The 22381-nt window shown below is 45.2% G+C and overlaps 2 protein-coding genes across 3 annotated transcripts in view; both read left to right on the top strand.

Annotated features, from left to right (window-relative positions):
• MGAT5 (alpha-1,6-mannosylglycoprotein 6-beta-N-acetylglucosaminyltransferase) overlaps positions 1-22381 on the top strand; it is a 338870-nt gene that overhangs the window by 9711 nt on the left and 306778 nt on the right. The gene's annotated exons all lie outside the window — the stretch shown is intronic.
• RAB3GAP1 (RAB3 GTPase activating protein catalytic subunit 1) overlaps positions 5394-22381 on the top strand; it is a 1043110-nt gene continuing 1026122 nt past the window's right edge. The window contains exon 1 of the mRNA XM_050750973.1: positions 5394-5397. The gene's annotated coding sequence lies outside the window, so the exon portion shown is untranslated. The remainder of the gene's footprint in view (positions 5398-22381) is intronic.

The raw sequence follows: 22381 nt of genomic DNA, 5'->3' as shown, positions 1-22381 counted from the left end.
CTTCTCCCCTTTGAACATATTCAAATCAACTATTTGCAAAAACATTGGTATTTAAATAAGGTTTGAGGTCTGCTGAGACCAGATGCTGAGCTGAGTACTTTTACTTGTTCTGGCTTATGTAATTGTGAGCCGTCCTACTATTAGAGTGGGGAAACTGAGGTGCAAAGGAAATGTGCCCAGGGTCACACAGCCAGAAGTGGCAGAGCCAGCGTACAAAAGGCTACATTCCCGAAATTGGCATTCTTTTCACTCTGCTTTTCTGCCTTACAAGCGATAAGGCAAAAACACAATGAGAAATGGTAATGGAAAACCTTAAAATAATGTAAAACCTCTCCGCTTCTGCCAGGGTGATCATGATAAACAATAAATATTTGCCTGCGGTAGATTGATTTTTTTTTTTTTTTTTAACTAATGGCCTCCATTAATGGCCTCCCTGAACTCCCTGTATCCACTATCCACACTCTTTGCCCTATAACTTTGCAGCTTTTCTTCCTCCTTCCTTCTTCCCCCACCCTGGTCCTCTGCGCCCCGTTTGGCTATGTGACTTTCTTTGGCCAGTGGGATGTTAGCACATGCTGTGTATAAGCAGAGTTGTGAAAAGTGGCTGTTTCTGATTGCCTTTTACATAACTGGGCTTGCACTTTCAGACCCCGCCACCTCCATGAGATCGTGCCCAGGCTAGCCCAGTGGAGGGGCCAGGTTTGTGCTTGTGGATTCCATCCTAGACCGGCCAATGCCATCTGACCTGTCAGCTGTGTGCTGTCTCCTGAGCAGGTCTAGGTCGGCCAGGGTCACCTGAATCACCCACGGGCTGACCTATAGAGATGGGCAAATCATCCATGGTTGTTGCAAGCCACTGAGTTTGGGGGAAGGTTGCTATAGAGCAGTTGTTAACTGATGCGCAGCTCATATCAAATGTTTGAATAGTGCAGAAAGTAATTTTAGTGTCCTTTTAAAAATCCTTTTGTTAGTTACTACTTGTAACTAATTAATATTCTTTTAAGATTGTACTTAGGTTCAACAACTTGCCCATTGTATCTGCCCCTTTTTCCCTTTTTAGAAAACCATTGAAATCCTTTATATTTTAACCAATTTCACTCAGAAACAGACTAATTTTCCTTTCTGAAACTGTTTATCTTCTAATATGGTGGCTTTTGACCCCAACCTAGAGTAAGAAATACATGCTGACTCAGAACTCACGTATGTAAGTAGATAATCGCAGGAAAAGTTTCATAAAAAGTACTTAACCTTTATAGTGGCCTCTGGTGTTTTCTATTTTGTTCTATTTCATTGTCTTAAAAATTCTGGTCAGTGGTCAGGTGACAGGTGACTGGCTGCCTATTTTGTAAATAAAGTTTTATTGGCACATACCCAATCCCATTTGTTCTTCTGTTGTTTATGGCTACTTTCACACTACAATGGCAGAGGCCAGTGGTTGTGACTAATAGAGATGATCTGGCCTGCAAAGCCTCAAGTATTTACTCTCTGGCCCAAGAAGAAAAGTTTTCTGATCTTTGCACTGAATGGATTTCATAACCCATCAGTTAGTTGTGACCTTCTATTTGGAAGACCCTGTTCAGGTGACCCTTCGCTCTCCTCATACCCTTCTAGAGAGGACAGTGAACACATCTGGCAGATGTGAAAACTCACCCTTCTTTGTTTACTTAGAATCAACAATTAAGTCCTTGCCTTCTAACATTACACCCAATTGGCTTATGTAGGAAACTTTTCAAGCATTTCTAAATTGTTTCATTATAAGTAGTGTTATGCCCACCCTTCTTAATTTATTTTTAAATATGGCTTTCCAGTGGAAACTAACTGGAATTAAAATGGACACAAATACCATTCAAGTGCTAGTTATTTATTCATTAGATCCCAGCAGTGCCTTTTTTGGTGATATAATGGAGTTCATTAGTGGGAAAGGCAAAGAAACAGTTATCCTAGCTTCTCTTACAACACCTTTCTGGCAGCTGGGCCTTATTGCCACATTTCTGAATTAGGGTGGTATTATTTCTGAGCAGAATAAAATTTAGAGACATTAAATCATGGAATTCTGTGGTTGAAAAGACTTTGGAATTTTTTTAAAACTCAGATTTAATTGACTCCTTAAAGGCCAAATTTTTCCAATACCTTCATTTTTCCAAGCCTGTCAAGAAAGGACAACATCGTTATTTATGTTGTGTGGCTCATGGGATTGATGAGAAAGAGCTGAGGCAGAAAACCTTCAGAGGGATCTGGATATGTCTTTGTAGAATCTGAAATGCCAGGTGAAGGATGGTCCCTGGCCCATTTATTTATTGTCAGTGAGAATGGAATCAAAATAAATGAGCTTAAACTACAGCATGAAGAGCTTAGGTAAAATCTGAGACACATCCCTCAAATAAGGTCAGTTCATTGATATTAGAATAGGTTATCCGGTAATCTTAATAGATTCATTGCATACAGCAAGTCAATATGGAGAGAAACTGGGTTGCAGCAGAGAAAGAGGTTTAAGCAAAGGGCCACCGAATGAGGGGAGGGGAGGAAACCTCAAATCCATCTCTCTGAGAAGTTTGGGTTAGGGTTTTTAAGGGTTTTGGAGAGGGCCAGGCTTGGAGGTTGTTGATTGGTCGAAAAGTGCAGGGTGAACGTGGGACAGGGAGGTGAACCACCTGCATTCTCATGTGATCCATTCCTCTGTGGGGGTCTTCAAACTGGTTGTTGGAATTCAGGGTCTGAAAAACATTTTAAGCTATCCTCAAAAAAAAGGCCTTATGATACTACTGTCCGAGATCCTGTCTGTAAGAACAATGGGGATGCAAATCAATTCCTAAACTGTCTTATGACTCCAATATCAGAAATCCTACTTATAGGAACAATGGGGATGCAAATGGCCACTATCTAGTGCTATGTGACTTTTAGAAACAGGGAAGCAGGCCAAGGTGCAGCCTGACTAGTGCTTCATTGTAACCATATTTCAGTCCAGAAGTTGGCATGCAATTCTTACCAACCCTGTAGGGATGGTTTCACTCCTAAGCATTTTTGATGTTAGCTGCTGCCCTTTGTTCGATGGATGGCTGTCCTTCCTGGTGGTTGGATGCCTTTAATTAATAAAGATTCTTCTGAGTGCTAGCAACAGAAACCTGCTGGAGCTTGCTTCAGTGGAAATAGAGAACTCACATTAGGAACACAGGGATAGGGTCCAGGAGCCCTCTGCAGCCTGGGATCGAGGCTCTAGGAACCCCAGAAATCCTTGTTGCTCTCCTCTCTGCTTCCATCTGCCTGGCTGCTTAATTCTCCTCCCTGCCTTATTCTGCTTTTCTTGTCCCAAGGGCAGAACTCTGGGTAAGGGGATTTGTTACAGGGTCTAAGCCACACAACAAGGCTGATCTTTCTTTTGTAATGCCAGTTCTGGTTTTCCCTCGGTGCCCAGCTTGAGATCACCCAGAGGTGGGCAGGGGATGGCACCTGGAGAGAGGACTCTGGCCTAGTCCCAGGCCCTACAATGTTATTGGGGGCATTTCAGCAATTTGGTGGGGGGGGTGGGGGGGGGCAATTTTGATTGTCAGTGATGGAGGAGAGCTACTAGCATTTATTGGATGGGGACCAGGGATGCTAAACATCTGTAATGGGTAGAGCAGTTGTGTATCACAAAATGTTTCCTGTTACCCACTAGACAATCATGGACAAGCAAAATCTGAACCTAGACCTAACTTACGTATAAGCAAATAATTGTTGCACAGTTTAAGTAAACATCAATTTTTCCAATTAGTGAAGAAAGATTGTGCTTTCTTTTGTTAGGAAATTTACCATTTTGGAAACTCACACTACCTATAGAATTAGCACATCACCTGTATCAGCCCACCTTTGTAGCTGACGCATTGAAAAAATTTCACATTAAAGTGCAGGCATCTAATGGCTCCATTATGTCTTTTAGAGTGATCTTGCCCAGCTAATTGCATATTGAAATCCGTTAGGTTTGTCATAAATTAATTTCCTTTATTGTCTTTTCTGTCAATCTTAGGACATGAAATGTATATGTTTGAAACTGTGTTTAGGTAGGTTATCTGAGCATTTGGTTCAGACAGTAAAGAGAGTGTTATAAGCTCACTATGAGCCCCAGGGGCTTTGGGGCTGATAGGGTTTAGAACACTGCACTAGGGGAAATGAACTGTAAAGTAATATTTTTTCTCTAGCCCAATGATTCAGCTGAATTAATACTTTTAATGCGAAGCATTTTTTAAAAAAAGCAAACTGGCCTGGCACGGTGGCTTATGCCTGTAATCCCAGCACTTTGGGAGGCCGAGGCAGGCGGATCACAAGGTCAAGAGATCGAGACCATCCTGGCCAACATGGTGAAACCTCGTCTCTACTAAAAATACAAAAATTAGCTGGGCGTGGTGGCGGACGCCTGTAGTCCCAGCTACTTGGGAGGCAGAGGCAGGAGAATTGCTTAAACCCGGGAGGCAGAGGTTGCAGTGAGCTGAGATCACACCACTGCACTCCAGCCTGGCAACAGAGTGAGACTCCATCTCAAAAAAAAAAGAAACCTTGGCCCATGCATGGGGTATAGCAGAAATAGAGATATTGGCCCCATAGTGCTCCTGCCCGAGCCACACCCATGGGTGGTGGACTGTCCTTGTACAACCTCTACCCTCCCATATATACAGTTAGTTTTTGGCTCTTGCTGGGCCATGGCTCCCATGTAGGTCTCTGCATTATTCTGGAAAAACTGCAGGAGTAGAAGGCAAAATTAGGTTGTCACATGAGTTTCATAACTACACAAGGTTTCGGGGAGACCTGTGAGCTTGCAGGGGAAAATATTACACTTTCATTTTCACTAACTTCTAGCCAAAATTTAGCAATTCTTTCACTTTGGAAGGTTGCACATAAGGTACAGTAGTATTAGTGCTGTTTGTGACTTTGTCACCAATAGAAATCTAATATTTTCATGTCACATTAGAGATGATTAACACGTATGTTGAAATATCAATATTCATCACCACTTTGAAATTATGGTGGCAGTTGCACTTGTTGCTAGATAGTGTTAATGTGTTAAGATATAAGCTGCAGGTATTGCCATATCACAATTAAAAAAAAAAAAATGTGGGGCCGGGCGCGGTGGCTCACACCTGTAATCCCAGCACTTTGGGGGCCTGAGGCGGGTGGATCACAAGGTCAGGAGTTTGAGACCAGCCCGGCCAATATGGCAAAACCCCATCTCTACTAAAAATACAAAAAAATTAGCCGGGCATGGTGGTGGGCGCCTGTAGTCCCAGCTACTCGGGAGGCTGAGGCAGGAGAATGGTGTGAACTTGGGAAGCGGAGCTTGCAGTGAGCCGAGATTGTGCCACTGCACTCCAGCTTGGGTGACAGAGCGAGACTCCATCTCAAAAAAAAAAAAAAAAAATTGGGGGGCCAGACGCAGTGGTTCATGCCTGTAATCCCAGCACTTTGGGAGGCCAAGGCGGGTGGATCACTTGAGGTCAGGAGTTTGAGACCAGCATGACCAACATGGCAAAATCCTCTCTCTACTAAAAATAAAAAATTAGCCGAGCATGGTGGCGGAGTGTCTGTAATCCCAGCTACCAGGGTGGCTGAGGCAGGAGAATCGCTTGAACCCCGGAGGCAAAGGTTGCAGTGAGCTGAGTTCACGCCACAGCACTCCAGCCTGGGCAACAGGGTGAGACTCTGTCTCAAAATACATGAATAAATAAAGTAATAAATGAATATAAAAAATATTTTGGTAACTATATTTCAATATAATTGATTTCCTCTGCAGTCCTGTGTATTTTATTTTATGCATTAAAAAAATCTTTCTGAGAAGAAGTCCATAGGCTGCCCCTAGTTCGCCAAGGGATACAATAGAATTGTGGTGTGTTCTAGACCCTGCACACCCACTGTTCCCCTTCCCTCCTCTTCATTAAGAGTTGACCTCCTCCTGACTTGGGCTTCCTCCAAGGCTGTCAATTATGTGTGTAGCGTGGGTGTAGGCTTATCTCCAACTTTTTTTCTTAGACCTGGTCAAATAATTGAGCTCTGTTATTGGCTCACTCTTTTATCATATGCAAGGAGGCAAGTTTATCAGAACGTTCCTCCAGCAAAGCCGTATCTGTCACTGCAAGGTACATGATTCATTTAAAGCCAAATGTCCTAATTATCTGAATCCTAAACAGAAGTCTGACTTGAGCTTCAGTTTCAGTTTTTCAAGTGGAGAAAACCCACAGACATTCTGCAGGAAAATGCCCTAAATACACATTAACCACCTGTTTTCCTGTTGGTATGCTTTAAGGTTCTATCATCACCAACAGCACTCTAAGAAATACCCCGCTGCCCAAGAAGTATGTTGTGTACATGGTTGCCGGGGGTGTCTTCCTGTTGGCGTATGGCTTTGGAGAGAGGGACATCCCCTAGAAATTGGGGCTTGGCTTGGAGGCAGTCAGTGCCATAGGAATGCACTTCCTCTGGGCTTCCCGCTTTCCACTCAGTGAGTCCAGCCCAGAGGGTGCTGTGCCGCTGCTATAACTGGATTTCTGAGAGTGGAGTCAGCATTTTTTTGTTTCTGGAAACTTCTCTTGATAGGAAATGACTGTCCACAGAAGAGCTTACTGTACTGCGCCTCGCCGGTCTCCAGACTTGAAGTCATTGCTGTGCTGCCATGGGCATCTCTTTCCTCTCGTAGCTATATTTAGAGCATGAAAATGCTGAACATTTCCTTTCTGTTTCTTTAGAAGTCAGAGCGGGGAGGGATTTCTTGTATTCAACACAAATCCCTCCGACAACCATATTAAAAGACAGTGGGAGTAATAATTTTTCGTTCTTTGTTTAAAAAATATTAACGCTGAAGCTTGGACTAGAATAGTCTATTTTTTTTTCTGCTTCATTTTTCTATGGATTTTGTTATTGATCAGTTTTATCATTGAGGCAGTTCCATTACATTGTATTCTTACTGTTTAAAGAGAATGTATCTGTATTTAACAAGTTTATCAATGAAGGGATAGCATCTCATCTTTCTTTTTCTTTTTCTTTTTGCAAATGGAAATAGCAAAGTTTTGTTGCTTTCTGAGTCACTGATTGATATTACAGATTTGTGTTCAAGATTGTTGGCACAATTAGGCCTATTATTATTATTATTATTTTGAGACAGAATCTTGCTCTGTTGCCCAGGCTAGAGGGCAGTGGCACTGGTCACTGGTTTCAAACTCCCGGGATCAAGTGATCCTCCCACCTCAGCCCCCCAAAGTCCTGGGATTATAGACGTGAGTCTGGCCTAGGCCTAATTTTTAAAGTGAGATACCTAAGATAATTTTATTAAGAAGCTGTTCTTCTATCATTGCCTTTTTTTGTTGTTGTTTTTGGCTTGAGAAAGCAAGAAATTCACCAAATTTACTCACTAAGAGGTAGTGATTCAGTCTGTAGGATCTCTGACCACTCCCCTCCCCCACTCCAAACCACATTCACTTGAACTGTTTCGTAGATCTTAATCCTGCTTTGTGGAGAGCATAAATAAAGTCCAGAAGGTCTAAAGTATAAGAGTCAAAATACCCATGTGTGGTCCATCTTCTGGTCAGATGGATGACAGAATTAATTGTGCAGCTGCTGGACACGGATAGATCCCATTACCATTTTATAGACCATATCACAGTAGAAAGTGGAAAATATAGGTCCTGTCTTCAACTTGACAACCAAAAGGCGAGGACCTCACACGTACGGAAGAATGCTTTCTCTCTGAGAACAGTCCTTTTGAGCATGGTTGCTGGTGTACGGGGAATGCTGGGTCCTCCTGTGACCGCATCTCATGCACACTGTCTAATGTCATGTTTGGGATAACCATGTATATTAGCTTCCCTTATTTTCACTGGACAAATGTGAAACTCATGTGGGAAAGTGAAGTATGTTGTCTGGGGTGACTCACATAATAAGCAAGGTGGTCATATAATTTATCATCCGAATCAGGATGCTTTTGAGAGTGAAGAGGGGTGCTATTGATGATTATGCTGGGATAACAGGCATAAAAGGGGATATGTGGTCCCCCTACTGATAAGGTACAGATTGGGGGTTGAATGCAGGTCTCTGATCTTAAATCATTCCTACTTTCCATTACATGCTGTTAGATCAGGCCACTCTGTCTGCAAATGAATTGGTAAGGCACAGATGGAAGAACCTTCTGAAGTTGAGTTTTGCTCCAAGAATAGAGCCAAAGAGAAATTCTCTAAGTCTAGGCGAAAGGTCTTTTTGGCCAGAGAAATGTCTACTAGAGATCTTCTTTCATGTAAAAACATGGAAAGGGTTTTGTTGGAAAGACAGTTTCTTCCTTTATAAAAATGGTTTTCCATTGTTCATTTAAAAGAATGGGTCTGCTTTAGCATTTATAAGAAAGATGGAGTAAGAGTCACAGAATCTCATATCCAGGGCAGACATCTTCATAGTCTGTGGCTGTTAAGATCCAGAATGGCAGATGAATTCTTTAATAGTAAGGTGTGTAGATACAAATTTACTCCTCCTGTTTTTAACACTCTGGCCGTGGCTGCTATCAATGAGGTAATTTTGTGTATGATATAATCATTACTCTGAGATGTTAAGGTAAAAATCCCAGCCCTCAAATAGACTGTTTTGCCACACCAGGGCTTGTGACAAGCCTTTGTGCCTCTGTGAGCTTCAGACACAGGTGTGCGAACACACCCAGCGGAGGTTCAGACATGAAGACGGATGAAATGCAGGGTTCTTATAAATGATGTTACAGCCCAGCCATGAAAAGGAATGAAAAACCTCGCATAGCACCCCAGGAATTATTTGTTCGCGGTGTCATCTTCTCTTACAGCCTTCTAAGCCAGCTGAGGTGCGAAAGCGAAAGTTTCGTAACAGAATGGTTCTGTAAATACCGAAGACTATAAAACAACCCTGCTAGATTACCACTTGTCATCGGGTCAGCAGTGCCAGAGGATGACATGCCATCCACAGGCTAGGCCACTGCTGGCAACCCAGAGCAAGCAGAGGGAGGGGTGCTGGTTATGCACTTGCTGGGTCATTTGGGAACAGCTTTTAGAGCTGTTACGTGGCCTTCCTTCTACACCCAGGTTTAGGGAGGACCTGCCTTCTGACCCTTGGGGCACCTGTAAAAGCATGAATCCTAAAGTAGGTAAAGTGAAACTTGCTGGTGTTGAAGAAAAGTCCTTCCTCCATCAGGAGTGACCAGCAGGACCTGGAGAGGGACTTGGGGGCTCACGGCCTGCACCTGCCCTACTGAGTTGCGTGAGCCACTCTCTGAAGAGGACAATGATCTCTGGCTGTCTTTATGAAGGGTCAGCTCTCTCCCTGGAAATAGGAGAACCACTGGCTACAAAACAGGGAGAAAAAGAAAAAGGAGAGGCATGAGAAGGCAAAGCCAGCGGAGAAGGAGGCTGCCTGAGTGTGGGAGCTGCGGCAGTTCCACCGTGGGAAAGGAGAGATGGGACGATGCAGAGCAGCTGTGCTGCCATGGGCGCCACGAGTCTGCTTAGAATGGGGGACAAGGCACTGGCTGGCAAGTCAGGAGATCTGGGGACTGACGCTTTCCCTGCCACTTTGTGAGGCTCTGTCTCTTCCACAAAAGTGGGCGAGTTGGGTCAGATGTTATCCAGCGTGACTGCCAGCTCTAAAAGTCTTTAATGCCGAGCCAATGAGCCATTCTTGTAGGGCTTACCAGTGTGACTCAGTAAACATTTGATGAGTGCTTTATATCAGGAACAGGGCACAAAGGTTAATATAACACCTGTGCCTACATCTTGGATGAGGCCACGTCATAAGCAGTCCCATTGCTCCAGTAATCGGAGAATAGCTAACTTGTCCCAGGCAGTGTTCAGGATACTTTCCACTGATTTCTCTAGTCATGAAGTAGATTAGCAAAATGAATTAGCAGGAAAAAAAAAGTGCTAGCTGGACACTACTGTTCTAGTTAGAGAGAGGAGGAAACTAAGACAGGGATAGGTTAAGTAATTTGCCCCAGGTTTCATAGCTAACAAGGGAAGGAGCCGGCATTTCAGCCTAGGGAACCTGGCTCCAGAACCCACACTGTGCGGCTGATGTGGGAGTGCTATGGTTTGAATATTCCCTCCTAAACAAATGTGGTGATTTAGTTGCCATTGTAGCAGAAGGAAGAAGTGGGGCCTTTAAAAAGTGGTAGATCGTGAGGGCACTGCCCTCAGGAAGGGATTAATGCTGTTATCCTGGGAATGGATTCATTATTGGGAGAGTTATTGAGGGTTCCCGATAGAAAGGATGTGTTCAGCTCACTTTCCTCAGTCTCACATGGTTTTCTACCATGTTCTGATACAGCAAGAAGACCCTCACCAGATGCCGAGCACCACACTCTTAGACTTCTCAGCCTTCAGAACCTTAAGCCAAATAAACTTCTATTTTTATAAATAACCTAGTCTGTGGTATTGTTATAGCAGGAAAATGGACTAATATGGGGGGATGTGGTGGTCACATGTTTTTGTCTGCCTCCGTGGATGGGCAGCAACCTTGTCTGTCTTATCAGCTATTATATTCCTACTGCTTCGCCCAATGGAGGCTCTTGGGACATTTTTGTTGAATGGATAGATGGATAGTTGGATGGGTAAGTGGATGGATAGATGGGTGGGTGGATGCATGGGTGGGTGGGTGGGTGGATGGATGGGTAGATGGAGGAAATAAACAAGGTCTTCAGGGAGCTTCCAGCCTAATGAGGAAAACAGACTCACACTAATGTCAATGAGTTGCAGGCAGGGACGGGGCTTAGTCCAATCTAGGGCATCAGAAAAGGCTTCCTTGAGGTGGTGGTGGCTAAACTGAGCCTTGAAAGATGTGCGGAATTTGGGGAGAATGGGGTGGGAGAGACTTTGCCAGCAGTGGGCCATGTGGGCTAACTCCAGCATTGCTGGCAGCAGTCAGCATTCCCAGAGCTTAGTTAGAGGACAGGGCAGGAGCTGCTGGGGATGGGGCGAGGTCAGGAAAAGCCTTCCTTGGGAATGCTTTTGGACTTGCTCCTGAGAGCAGCGGAGAGCACCTGAAAAGTGCATCGCTTGGGCAGATTTGGTTTTCAGATGGTCTGTTCTGCCTGCAGTGTGACAAGGAGGGAACAGGAGCAAGCCTGGCTCAGGAGGTGGGGTGGCGGGGTCAGGGGACCGCAGTGGTCCCCATGGGAGAGCAGGGGAACTTGAAGTGGAGGGGGTGAGGAGAGGTGGCTGAGGAGTGCAAGGGGAGGATGACGCTTAATTCTGGTCTTGCAGAGTTCAGGGCCTCCCGAGGTTGCTGACGTGTTGCCCAGGTGTTCCCATGTGAGTTCAAAGCTGTGCTGAGCCTGAGAGGGGAAGGGCGGGGCCCTGTGGTTTAGGTGTTGTCGGCATTGATAGTGGTTAAAGTCAGGAGACCAGATGATAACCACCCGGAAAAGAGTGTTAACCTGGAAGAGCCAATTCTTGGAAAATTCCTGCATTTACAGGGTAAGCCAAAGAGAACCAATGGCCAGAGAGGCTTGGGTCCCGCTTGAGTGGAGCAGGGACTTGGGGTTTTATGGGACAGATCATCTTGACCATAGTGATAACGTTGGAGCTCTTATAGTGTGCCGGGGACATTTGTGAGCACTCAGGTAGTTCTGATTCATCATACAAATCCAGTGAGGTATGTGTTACTCAGATCTCCATTTTACAGATGAGTGAACTGAGGTGCAGAAGGGCAAAACCAATAATTATCTGGTCGTATGCTTCACGTGACCAGAGGGCACTGCGGAACCAAGGCCTTCTGCGTTTTTATTGGTTTTGGTAACTTGCCAATCCCATGGAATGAATCAGAAGCTGAGAAGGGAAGGAAGGTATTGGGGCTACCTTGACAGAGGAAGAAACGTCAGAAGTGTTTGTTTTCTTTGTTTTTTGTTTTTTAACTCTTTTTTTTTTTTTTTTTTTTTTTTGCGGAGAAGAGGCAGGATAAAGACAAGGTCTCCCTGTGTTGCCCAGGCTGGTTTCAAACTTCTGGCCTCAATTGATCCTCCTGCCTTGACTTCCCGAAATGTTAGGATTACATATGTGAGCCACTGCACCTGGCCCTGTTTTGGTTTTTTTCAAGAGTGATAGAATTGCTCAAAGGCTTAGAGAGCCTGTTCTGAGATTTTAGAGATACAGGCCGGAGGGGGCCTGGGGGTGTGAGGACAGATGTGAGACAGGCCCTCCTCAAGGAGGCTGGGAGAGCACCAAAGGGAGGCAGGGCTGTTTCCGAATTGGGATGGTGATGGGATGACTCCACTGGCATGCGACACCCGGAATAGGTGAACCCGCAGAGACAGGAAGCAGATTAGTGTTGCTGGGGACAGGGGCATGGGGAGAATGCTTGATGGATCCAGGTTTTATTTTGGGGGGTGGTGGTGATATAAATGTTTTGGAACTAGATAGAGGTGATGGTCACACAACGTGGTGAACGTACTCATTGCCGCTAAGTTTGTGTACTGTTAAAGACTGATTCCACGTTATGTGGATTTTATTAATATCTCAATTTGAAAAAGCACTAGAGAGTGCAGAAGTGGGCAGGGAGTGGAGTCGATTGTGTCTCTGGCCCCTGCTTGCTCCCTGTTTTGTAACAGGGAGCTTTGTTTTCACGATCTTCCCAACTCCTGACAAGTTCTTGTTTCCTAGGAGGTAGGATTCCCTGTGAGCTGAAACCACGCTCTGCACATCCTGGGTGCCTGGGAAGTGTTGGAATGAATGAAGGAATGGTTGAGTGGATGGATGAGGAACATCAGGCAGTCGCCTGGAAATAGAGGGGTGGAAGGGTGCTGCTGAACTGGAATGGTTGGCTGAGGATAAAGGGAAATGGAGCTGGCTGAAGACAAGAAAAATCCTAGTTACTGTGTTAGAAGACCGGCAGAAGAGGAGGGTGTGCAGTAACCTGGTAACAATGTTTATATGGTTACTGTGTATTCATTTAATCTTTCCGGTACTATTGAACTGCCTGAATGCAGAAAAGAAGGTGACTATGAAATGAAGGTGCAGTTTGCTGTTACGACATGAGGATTTTGCTGGGTAATCATTATAGTGAGAAGACAGGGATGTGCGTGAGAAAAAGACATTGTAACAAGTTCAGGGAGGTGAGGGAATTTAGGAGGGGAAGGCTATGCTGGGGGAGGAGAATGGTGTGAACCCGGGAGGCGGAGCTTGCAGTGAGCCAAGATCACGCCACTGCACTCCAGCCTGGGCGGCAGAGCGAGACTCTGTCTCAAAAAAAAAAAAAAAAAAAAAAAAAAAAAAAAAAAAAAAAGAAGTGATTCTGGGATGCTCATGGAGGAAGAGCAGGCCATCAGCCTTGGGAGTAGAGGCCAGGATAAGGTGTGTCAGGGATACTGGGTGAAGATGAAGCTCACTGGGCCGCAAGCAACCACTGTGTTGCATCTAGGTCACTGGATTAGTCTGTTCTTGCACTGCTCTAAAGAAATACTTGAGACTGGGTAATTTATAAAGAAAAGAGGTTTAATTGGCTTACAGTTTCACAGGCTGTAAGGAAGCATGATGCTGGCCATCTGCTCGGCTTCTGGGGAGGTACAAGGAAACTCACAATCATGGCAGAAGGTGAAGGGAAGCCAGCATTTCCGATGGCCAGAGCAGGAGGAAGAGAGAGAGAGGCGGGAGGTGCTACATGCTTTTAAACAACAATGTCTCACAATAACTCACTCACTATCAGGAGAATAGCAGCTAGGGGATGGTGCTAACCCATTCATGAGAACTCCACCCCCCTGATCCAATTAGCTCCTGCCAGGCCCCACCTCCAACACTGGGGATTACAATTTTATGTGAGATTCGGGCAGGAACACAGATCCAAACCATATCACACACTAAGTTCCACCATTTGGTGCTCAGGATAATCCTTTGGGGAGTGGGAAGAAAATGTAAAAGCTTTAATTTATATATATTTTCTTCCCTAAAAAGTAAGGTCTTAAGTTTTACTCATATTTATAAGTTGGCAGTAGTACATGTTTTTAATTTTAAAATAAGTCACATATATTAGGGATGCATGCTCATTTTTGACTGATGAGCTATGGGACCAAAATCAGTTTGGAAGGTACTGGCTTGGATGAGGTCCTTTGGAGTGATGATGTCATGATGTGGGAAACGGGTCTTATGACTTGTCGAAACAGATGCCCTGAGTTCTGACCAAACAAGGGGTCTCTTCCAATATGGACAGGCATGAGGTCACACTGGCCTGCTTGGTTCTCTCTAAATTCATTCTGCTGTGCAGACCACCTTTTAAAAGTGATCACAAACCATTTGCTGAATACTCACTTGTGGAACTTGAATCCTCACCAATGTCACTATTTTCTGGAATCCATCCCAATCCCCACCTTGGTCTTTTGGAAAATTGGGCTATTTGCTCTTTTTTTCCCCCTCCTCTCTGACTTCTTGGATATGCATTGATGTTTCCCCCTTCCTTCCAAGGAATTATAACCAAAGTAAGCTGTGTGTGTGTGTTTGTTTAAAGAACCTGGGATGCGGGCCAGGTGCGATGGCTCACACCTGTAATCCCAGCACTTTGGGAGGCTGAGGCGGGTGGATCACACGGTCAGGAGATCGAGACCATCCTGGCTAACATGGTGAAACCCTGTCTCTACTAAGAATACAAAAAATTAGCTGGGCGTGGTGGCAGGCGCCTGTAGCCCTAGCTACTCAGGAGGCTGAGGCAGGAGAATTGCTTGAATTCAGGAGGTGGAGCTTGCAGTGAGCCGAGCTTGCACCACTGCACTCCAGCCTGGGTGACAGAGCGAGACTCCGTCTCAAAAAAAGAGAACCTGGGATGCAATTTTCCCAAGCCTTGACATTTGAACTGAAAATAACAAGATCCGAGGAGTGACGGGCAGGAAAAAGAGCGAGGCCCTGAGACAGGTTGACCTGCCTTCTAATTCTGACTCTGCTGTTTATAGCTGTGTGCCTCTGGGCAAGTTGCTTAACCTCTCTGACTTCCAGTTTTATTTTAAAGTTGAAGAGGTGCTAATCTATCTGGTGAGGTTGTGGGAAAAATTAAGGGAGTTAATGATACACGTGAAAGTCCCTTAAACTTGCTAGGACTTAATAAATGCCTAACACCTTCCCCCCAACCCCCAGTCTCTTCACGCTCACTCTTGTACACTTCCACCCTGCTGGTAAACAAAGTTGAGAACAAAATGTGCATTGCTGAAAGTTACTGTTAGACTGTTTTTTTAAGGTGTCCTTGATTTTGGTTAGCCAGGTCTTTTCCCTGTGATCTCTCTTTTGTGGGTTCTTTACTCCAGTCTTTATTCTGCCTTAAGGAGAGTTTTGGGCATTCTTAGTTAAGTGTGGTGTTTGGCTGATGTTGAAATAACTCATTCATTATGAGCCTCCCCATTCCCATTTAATGCCTTAATTTCACAGGAGGCAAAGAATTAAAAAAAAATGCCATTATATACCCTCCTACCCCCTTGCATATATTAAGTAAATGGAAATGAGTCTTGAGAACATTGAGAATGAAAACGTTTGAGTAGGCCAGGTGCAGTGGCTCACGCCTGTAATCCCATTACGTTGGGAGGCCCAGGTGGGAGGATTGCTTGAGCCCAGATGTTCCAGACCAGCCTGGACAACATAGTGAGACCTCATCTCTACAAAAAAATACAAAAATTAGCCAGGGGTGGTGGCATGAGCCTGTAGTGCTAGTTACTTGGGAAGCTGAGGTGGTAGTGTCTTTTGAGCCCAGGAGGTCAAGGCTGCAGTGAGCTATGATAGCACCACTGCACTCCAGCCTGTGCAACAGAGCAGGACCCTATTTAAAAAAAAAAAAAAAAATTGATTAGGCTCATTTGAAAAGCTCTCTGGTAGTTATGGAATGAGAACCTTAGAGTTTGAAGATAATGCTGCTGTTGTCTCTGATGGATTTGAGACGGCCTGGGGAACCTCCCTAACCTGTTTGCTGCTTCCTGGATCACTGGGTACCTGGGTACGTTGGCAGCTGGGTTTCTTTCAGCTCCGGGTACTGGCCACCGCTCTTCCACAGCCATGTGCCTGCATGCCGGGTTTGAGGTTGCCATTCTCTTCTGCATTTCATTGGAGTGTTGTATTACTTCATGAATGGAAGGAATTTAAAAAGTCACTCTGGAGTCATTAGAAAAGTGTGGCTATGAAGAAAAGTAGGTCTTTGAGTTTCTTAGCTTAGTCTGTTGCTAGGATAAGTGGGTGTGGTGGTCCCTTTCCACCCGAAGAAAATATTGTATTGTTTAGTTAAAAAAACCCTTTTAATTTATAACTGGAATTTCAACACGAATGTTAATGTAGTTTGGGTTCCCGCTCTCTCTCTCTCTCTCTCTCTCTCTCTCTCTCTCTTCCTTTTATCCTGAGAGAGCGATTTTGTACCATCAGGCTGTTTTGAAGTTTTTAGTCATTTTGTTTCTTTATTAGTAAAATGGGATAATGGTACAGGATGGATGTGAGCATTAGAATACTGTGATTTGGGAAAAGAACTCAGCGCTGTAATGGAAGTCTAATAGCTGCTCAGTACATAGTAAATGCTATTTCAAATTTAGATTAAAGAAAAAACGTATTCACGGTCTATGCAGGCAGTGTAGCTCTATATGAAAAGGAACCTATTGATTAAACACTTAGAAAGTTTCAAAAAGCCCCCTTTTAAATCCCAAGATATTGGCATTCATGTGATGGATGTCTTGAGGCAGATAACACAGTTGAGTCTTTTTTAGTGGAAGAAACACAGATCTTTTCACATGAAGTGGTACTTGAAAAATATTGCCATAATTAAATATACAGTGTAGTTATCAGGAAATGTACATTTTTTTGTATCTTGAAGGAGCCTTACAGAGTTAATAAAAAAAAAGAAAAAGAAAAAAAGGAACAGCCCCTAATGGAAATTAGCACGTGATTGAAGTTGTTTTTGTTTTGTTCTCTTCTTCTGTCTGAGGTTGGGATGAGCAAGTCCTATGAGTCTGTTCACTGATGGCACCCTGTCCTCCTCCTTCCACCTCTATGCCTGGCAGACTGTAAGCTTGGATGGGGAAAAAAATAGACACTGAGTTCTAACTGAAATTTGGCATTTTCTTCCACTGTGAATATAGGCAACAAGCCAAAGTAGTATTAGAAGTACCTTGACCTTTGTCATTAATAAATCCATATCACATTACAGTTGTTGCAGAGACCTCTAAATATTTTGTACACTCACCACTACTTCAAAATGATGGTAGATAATAAAGCCATTTTTAGATCTTGCTACTTGGTGTATTAATAAAGAAGCACTCATACCATATCACAATGGAAAAATATTGTGATAACTAAATCCAATTTGTTTGCCTTGTAATCTTTGGTGTTTTGTTTTATGCATTTAAAAACATCATTTTGAGGAAACATCCACGGGCTTTATCAGATTGCTGGTGGAGTCCAGAGCATACGAAAGTTAAGATCCCTGCTGTGTCACCTCTGGTCTAAATTTTTTCCTGACTGATAATGCAGAGGTCCTCAACCCTTGCTACCCATTGGAATCACCTGGAGGAGTTTTAAGAATTCCAGCACTCTGGCCGTACCCCAGACCAATTAACTGCAGATCTCAGGGTTCCCCTAATGATTGTCCATGATTCCAGGGGATTCCAGGGTGCAGTGAAAGTTGAGAACTATTGGTCTAAATGCTCATACCAACCAACCTTCTTCATTCTCTTCTTCCTTTCTGATACTTTAAGAAATTGTTTCATGCTCATGACAGAAAATTCAAACTGTGCAGGAGAGCATGGCTCTCTCACCTTTCCAGAAACAACTATTGCTGACAAGTTTTGTGCATAAACAATCATTGTAGACATACACACATCCATACATTATCCACGATGAGATTATACTATACATGTTATACACATGGACACACTGTACACGGTTTTTCACTTCTATCATACAGAGCTTTCTGAGCTAGCTTTTGTTTCTTGAAATTAAGTTCTCTTTCTTCATTATTTATGTATTTTTTTTTGAGACAGAGGCTCTGTCACCCGGGCTGGAGTGCAGTAGCACGATCTTGGCTCACTGCAACCTCCGCCTCCCTGGTTCAAGTGATTCTCCTGCCTCAGCCTCCCGAGTAGCTGGGATTACAGGAGCCTGCCGCAACGCCTGGCTAATTTTTGTTTTTGTATTTTTAGTAGAGGCTTGCTTTCGCCATGTTGGCCGTGCTGGTCTGGAACTCCTGATTCAGGTGATCTGCCCAACTCGGCCTCCCAAAGTGCTGGGATTACAGCCGTGAACCACCATGCCTAGCCTCGTGTTTTTGATTTGCCTGGGGAGCCTTATCCCTGTTCAGGAGTAACTTGGAGACCATGGATCCTATTTCCCTCTTTTAAGAAATAGTGCAACGGGAACAGCCTTGAAGTCAGGCCTAGGCAAGTTGCTTATCCGTCTGTGAATCTTTTTGCTCATCTGTTAGGTGGAGATAAAGAAAGCCTCCTTACAGGGCTGTTGTGCAATGTACCAGATCAGTGACAGGCAGCTATTACCATTATCCTCCTTGTGGATTCTGCTCCCCAGAGAAGCTGAAATGTTTTATAGGCCCCTCAGAGGTTTTTCTACTAGCAAGCAGGTGGTAGAAAGCAAGGATGAGTAAAAAAAAAAAAAAAAAAAAATACCTGCGCACCTACTACAGACAGAGTTTAGAGGCTCTACACCCATGCCTTAGGATTGCCATGGTTATTTGGTTGGTTTTAGAGTTGGGTTCAAGGCTACACAGATGTTGAATGAGCCTTGTCAGCTCTTCTTTATTAACCTAGTACTTATATCAGGTTAATAAACTCTTGGAAGTGCCCCCACATGCTTATAGACCCACATCTGTGCATTTCATCTCAACTGCAAAAGCAATTACATTGAAAATGAGAGTCGGTATCAGAGCTCCTGGCAGGAAACAATTCACCTCAGATGGTTTGAATGAAGACTAATGAAAGGAATAATTATAGAGGTTGAGGGATCCACCAAGGCACTAACAACACTGGAAAAGCCCTAGCACCTCTAGGGGCTGAGGGGCCTGGGGAGGAAGTAGAGTTACTGGAGTTCAGTGAGACCTGGAACTGTGGAGGAGGATCTGCCCAGAAGGAGCTATAGTCAAGGAAGAATGTCACCCAAAGATGTGGCACCCAATGAGAGAGGGAGCCAGAGAGAAATACCCAGACCTCTCTCTTCCTTCCTCCCACTCCCCACTGGGTGCCTGTTTGGCTGAACCAATGGGAAGCCAGCAGGCAGGGGAGCCAGGTGTGTATGTGCATACAGAGGTCAGCTGGTGGAGGGTGAGAATGGGTGGCGGTGGGGCCAAGAGAATCACCAGATAACAGGCAGGTAGGCTGTCAGATGTCAGCACTGTGAGGCTCCTGGCAGAATGCTGAGCACTTAGGTGCTAGACTAGATGTAAATGTTCCCTTTCCCCGGCCTCCTAGCGTCTTGATGATAATGTGTTTACCCCTATCCGCAAGGCCATTGAGACAGAGAGAGAAGGAGGAATACTAAAAAGCAAACCCTCTGGATCATGATGCTATATTTTCCCAAGCTCTGGCTCTCCTGGTGCCCAGCAGAGAAGTTCTCCATGTAAATTGTCCCCTGGTTTCTGCTCCCCAAGCCCAGAAGTGGTCTAATTCAGAGTCCATGGGTGCCCCTGGGCAGGCAAGACAGCCACGACACCAGCTGAGATGTTATTAATAATTGGGAGGCACCCTCCCTTGCTTCTGCTGACACCCGTGCCTAGAGATTTCCTCTCATCCCCTGTGGTAGATAGAGGACCACACTGGTGCTGGGTTTGCTCCATCAGCCACTCTGCAGGTTGGGCCTCTCAGAGATTAAGAGAAGAGTGGCCACCTCCATAATTTGAGCCTTTCAGTGTATTTAAAAAGTGAAAAAATACATAACCTAGGGTTAGAAACACCGCAGACAGTTTTAAATATTTACATTGAAGACCTGGATGCTTTTTAGCATAAGGAAACATAATAGAAGATAGTCATGCTTTTCACAAGATAATAACAGGAGTTACAACAATATGGAGACATAGCACATTATAGGTGGTGTGGCCTGGTAATTAATATATGTTCAAAGTTATGTAACGAATGTCTTCTGCTTTGAACCCCATTGTTTGGATCTCTGTGAGGCTCTGGGACTCCATTGGGAGGATCAGAAGTCTGAATCTGAGGCTGTTGTGCATTGGGCTGGTGCCAAATCTGCACCCCACCCCTGCATGTTCTGTACACTTGGATTGCCCTTGCCTCTAGGCCTTCTCGGTCCCAGGTTTGGAAAGATTCAAGGTTGGGGCATGCCTGCATTTTGCATAATTATGCGGCCCATGGAGCATGAGTGAGTGAGGGCCCGCTCACTGCCTTGGGACCTCACTCACTCACGCCCTATGGGATCGACTCACTGCCTTGAGACCTCACTCACTCACACCCTGTGGGACCCACTCACTGCCATGGGACCTCACTCACACCCTATGGGACCCGCTTACCGCCATGGGACCTCACTCACTCACGCCCTATGGGATCGACTCACTGCCATGGGACCTCACTCACACTCTATGGGACCCGCTTACCGCCATGGGACCTCACTCACTCATGCCCTATGGGACCCGCTTACCGCCATGGGATCTGCTTACCGCCATGGGACCTCACTCACTCACGCCCTATGGGATCGACTCACTGCCATGAGACCTCACTCACTCACGCCCTCTGGGATCGACTCACCGCCATGGGACCTCACTCACACCCTATGGGACCCGCTTACCACCATGGGACCTCACTCACTCATGCCCTATGGGACCCGCTTACCGCCATGGGATCTGCTTACTGCCATGGGACCTCACTCACTCACGCCCTATGGGATTGACTCACCGCCATGGGACCTCACTCGCACCCTATGGGACCCACTCACCGCCATGGGACCTTACTCGCACCCTATGGGACCCGCTTACCGCCATGGGACCTCACTCGCACCCTATGGGACCCGCTCACCACCATGGGACCTCACTCGCACCCTATGGGACCCGCTCACCACCATGGGACCTCACTCGCACCCTATGGGACCCGCTCACCGCCATGGGACCTCACTCGCACCCTATGGGACCCGCTCACCGCCATGGGACCTCACTCGCACCCTATGGGACCCGCTCACCGCCATGGGACCTCACTCGCACCCTATGGGACCCACTCACCGCCATGGGACCTCACTCGCACCCTATGGGACCCACTCACTGCCATGGGACCTCACTCGCACCCTATGGGACCTGCTCATCGCCATGGGACCTCACTCACTCATGCCCTATGGGACCTGCTTAACGCCATGGGATCTGCTTACTGCCATGGGACCTCACTCACTCACACCCTGTGGGACCCACTCACCACCATGGGATCTCAGTCACTCACAGCTTCTTTCTTTCTGTTGCCAAATGTTGCACTGCTAGTCTTCCCCAAAGGAAATAAGGAAGTATATGTAAAATCAATGTCTTTTAAAAATTTTTTAACAATAATGAACTATCTGTTGAAAAATGTGCGAAGCCAGAGACTTCACTGACGAACTATGTTTGTGGTAACTATGTTTGTCTCCAAGTATGTGCAGATGTGACTGAGTTTATCTTCTTAGTTTTAAAAGTATGAATTGTTCTCTGACTTTAGCTGTATATCAGCGGTGCATTAATGAAATAGGGCAGTGCTTTGAAAGTTGCGTAAGAAAGTCCAAAGGAGCTTGTTAAAAGGGAAGATCTCTAACATCCCCTTTCCAGGCATGGAGTCCACTTTCATTTTGTTTGTTTGTTTGTTTGTTTGTTTGTTTTGAGATGGAGTCTCGCTCTGTCGCCCAGGCTGGAGTGCAGTGGTGTGATCTTGGCTCACTGCAACCTCCACCTCCTGGGTTCAAGCAGTTCTCCTGTCTCAGCTTCCCGAGTAGCTGGGACTATAGGTATGTACCACCATGACCAGCTAATTTTTTTGTATTTTTAGTAGAGATGGGCTATCACCATGTTGGTCAGGCTGGTCTCAAACTCCTGACCTCAAATGATCTGCCCGCCTCAGCCTCCCAGAGTGTTGGGATTACTGGCGTGAGCCACCACGCCAGGCCAGAGTACCATGCCGGGCCAGAGTCCACATTTTTAATCAAGACCCCAAGTGGTTAAAAAAATAACTTAGGGAGCACTGTGACATGGGAATATTGATCCCCTTAAGCCCTTTTTAAAGTGCTGAGGCTTAATCGGGAGATCCTTGGTCTTCTTTCTTTTTTTAATTATTAAATTGGAATTGTAAAATTCCTCCTGGACCTTCTCCTGACTAACTGTTTTGACCCCTGTACCTCATGCTGCCTGTCATTGGCAGGACAAACGCACAAGAACTGATTTCCCTAGAGAGGGTTCTTGGTGTCACATGGTGGGAGATGTTGTCTTGTTTAAAAACAAAGAA

This window comes from Macaca thibetana, chromosome 12 (assembly GCF_024542745.1).
Source record: "Macaca thibetana thibetana isolate TM-01 chromosome 12, ASM2454274v1, whole genome shotgun sequence".
NCBI lineage: Eukaryota > Metazoa > Chordata > Mammalia > Primates > Cercopithecidae > Macaca > Macaca thibetana.
The sequence above is the reverse complement of the archived record's forward strand: the minus strand, read 5'-3'. Positions and strand labels throughout refer to the sequence as shown.